Below are 3,713 nucleotides of genomic sequence, written 5' to 3' on the forward strand. Positions count from 1 at the left end.
ACCTGGGGCCCTGACAGGGCTCTCCAGTCGACCTAGCGTGCTGTTTGCAAAGCACTAGGTATGTAGGTATACATACACATACCTACTCACATGAACCTACCTAAATATCTTGCAGTCCAAGTATGGGGCCCGAGTGTGCCAAAGCAGCAGAGGTCACGGTAACATAGGTAAGTAGCGCGGGATGGAGGAAGGAGGGTGGATGAGAATGTCTGAGAATGGACCAACCGAGCTGGGGGTGACGATCTACCTAGCCTAATGTTCCGTATATATCCACCTAGACTAACACAGCACCACTTATGGTATATACCAGACCAGGTTTCACCATACAGGGCCCTTTGATGATATTCAGATTGAGTCTTGCAACGAACATGAATGATGAATGTCGTTTTCAGTAAGCGTGCTGTAAATCTGAGAACCATTTTAAGCTGGCAGTGCACGGAAGGGCCCTTTTCCTTCCCCTTGGGTAGCTTGAGTAGGTACATTAAGGTATGTACGCTAGTTGTAGGTACTGTAGGTGTATAAGAGGGGTCCTCCAAGGGGGAAGACAGGGTCATTGTACCTACTTGGGTTGGTGTCGATTGCATGTAGAGCGAGCGAAGTGCGCTGGCATAGACGTTAAGTTTACATATCGGATGCTGGATACTACCGGGCAGATAGTCACTTGCCTGGCTGATATTCCTGGGAAAGGTGGTTTGTTACCAGCAAGGGAGCACCAAAAAAAAAAAGTCAGCGAGCAGTGTTTCAAGACCATGTTGGCAAGGGCTGACCGACCTACTACCTGCTTGGTCCTGGCTGGTCCTGGCTGAAGGCTGACTACAGCAGGGCAGGGAAAACTCTGAGCCAAAAAAAATCTAGGAGAGTCTTTTATTTCTATCGCCTCCTTGGTTGTACCTTGAAAGTCAAAAAGAATAAGAATTTGGATGGATGGGTAATGTAAGCAGATCTCACCAAGACTGCGGCTGGGCTTGGGGACTGGTTGGGCGGGAGGGCGGGTGGCTTCGAAGGTGGGCTGCGTTAGGAGAGCTTGAAAGAGCGACAGGTGCTAACTTAACTGGCCGCTAGCACTGTTACGTCGCCGCCACGGAGAATTGAGAATTTCTTAGCCCTTCTTCCCTACACACATCGGCTGGCAGTATTATTGTACCTTTTTTTGTCGTGGAAAAGCAGAAGAGGCGCCAGAGAGCGATGGAAAACGAATACAGTGTGTGCAACTGATGACATTGCTTGATCAAATGTCCAATTCTCCATTGCCCCGACGCCTCTTCCACATGCTCGATACTTTTTTGCCGTTCATCATGCTTGACGCAAGGACTCCTTGACTTAGCCTTTCCCAGCACATTGAGTTTTTGTGATGCGCACGTAGATTTACGCAGTGGTTGATGGCAATATTCTCAACGACGAGATTGTACCTGGTAGTCTCTTTCATACTTCTCAGACATCCAAGACTTTTTCAAAGTCATTACTGGGTAAATATAGTGAGTAGATGAAGAGATTTGGGAATTCGTCGTCGTAATCACATGTATACTACGAATTCCGTACCTTGGTCTGGGTAATGTGTGTGTATATACCGTGGGCGTGGGGCTGACGTTTTTCAAAGGCCTTGGAGGGGCGCGCGGTGTAGTTTATTGGTCCACTGGGCAAATCTGCCCGTTGCGACTAACATCTTTTGTCTCTAACTATAAAAAAACAAGATGGTAAAAATGGCTGAAGTGTCTAAGTCACTCACACGTGGTGCTCATTTTGCATTGAACCTTTTTACTGGGTATATAAACACGGTGACGACGTGCCGGTTGACCTGGTAGCATTGATTACATTCATTGTCAATATTTTGCAAACGATTGTGGTTTTGCAGACAAACAGCAACAAACTCTTTGTGCTCGGTGAATGGGGATCATAGATTGGTAGAGTACGATGCGCTAACCTTCGAGAATCAACTAGCAATATTCTACCATCTTACTAGCTGGGTCACCCCTAGTGTTGCGTTGATTGAGCAACTCCAGTTCAACGTGGACAAAAACAATAAAAGAATTTCACTACTTTCTATATCCTACACATTGGATGGCAATTGGGCAATGGGAGGTACAATCAGTGAGCCTTGGACAGATACATCAGATTCTGTGTTTCTAGCAACTGCTCTTAGCGCCGCAGTAGATCGGCCCTACCCGACCTGAATTTGCTTAGTCGGCTTCAGGGCTCCTAGATGGGACTGCCACCGCAATGAGGCCTCTGCGTCCTCGTGTACGCCTCGTCGTCTAGAATGCTGCATCCGAGAAAATTAATCAATTCATCACGTTGGTGCAAACAGGTATTCGAATGTGAAATGCAACTCTATTCTTTTTCCTTTCCCTTCCTCCTCCTCCTTGTCTTGCCCTTTTGCTCGACCTGTCGCACGCGGCCGTTTTGAGTAGGGCCCTTTTTGCTTTTTTCTCCCTCTTCCTCTTTGCCTTGCATGGCATCTTGCCCAACTTAAGGGGCCTGCGTCACTAGCCAGGAAAGGAACAGGAGGCGGAGAATAACAACAATTGATAAATGAAAAATTTGCTACGAGATCTGTGAAACTCAATCTGTGATAACCGCTCGGCTGGGAAATGACGAACAACAAAACGCGTATACACTTTTATGTTTCAGTGGCTCAGCGATCGAATCACTACGACTGAATTTGGTAATCTGGAGGACGCGCATCGAAGCTTGTCCAGGCGCCTCGCACATGGGGGTTTCGTCGCCTTCGTCAGACTAGAAAAGACCAGAGACAGAGATGGGCACTATTGAGGGTTACGGCTGAGATGATCTGCACACAGAGGCTGTCAACTATTTTGTTCCCCAGTCTCCCTGAAACCACCTTGACCTAGATCCGAGCGAAACATGGAATGTGTGTATAGTCTCGCATACGAACATATGATAGGAGAACGAGCAAATCGACCGCTGACCCACCGGTCGGACCGCCTTGAGATGCTCAGAGAGTGATCCCAGTGGCGATCATTATGTGGGCTCCAACGAACCCCCATCGAAGACCAAAAAAAAAAATCCCCGAGCTTGGCTGCTTGGCTTGGGCCTGGTTTTGCCTTGCCCATTATGGAATGGCATCGATGAATATGCAACGTGCCAAAGCGGGAATATCGTCTTTGCACTATTCTTACAGTTCCAACCAGCATGCGTGGAAGGTTTATCTGGTCGATCGTACGAGATGTACTTCTGCAAGAGCCCACTGCTCGGGACACGGCTGTTTGCAAGCCCAGCATTTGAGCCGCCCAGTCAGGCCAGGGTCCCTATGGGCCCGAGGACCACTTTGATGGTGTCCTTTCTGTCTCCAAGTCGTGTACATGGTAGTATTCAATCGTACTTTTCTTCCCATGTGTTGTGGTAGTAAACCCAGACAGGCCTTGACAAGTCATGACGACAAAGAATAAATGATATACGGCATGTTTGATGGCCCCCCAGCACGGTCATCACATGTGCAAGGGGGGGTTTGTCCCAATTGCCCCCCGCGAGCCAGTGGGTTTCCTCGCATCTTCTTTTCGTCGTTATCGTCCATGACACCTCTATAATGCAAGAGTCGACGAGCTGACCCTTGACAGCCCAGCACGTCGGGCCAAGATGCCACTAGTCGTGCATATCAGCCTGCGGCTCTAGGGGAGTGTAGGGGGTGTAGGTTTTGCTTGTCTTGTCCTTTCTTGGCTTGTATGTATTCTCAGGATTTACAGTGCTTATAGTCT

Source organism: Pestalotiopsis fici (assembly GCF_000516985.1).
Source record: "Pestalotiopsis fici W106-1 unplaced genomic scaffold PFICI_Scf_4, whole genome shotgun sequence".
NCBI lineage: Eukaryota > Fungi > Ascomycota > Sordariomycetes > Amphisphaeriales > Sporocadaceae > Pestalotiopsis > Pestalotiopsis fici.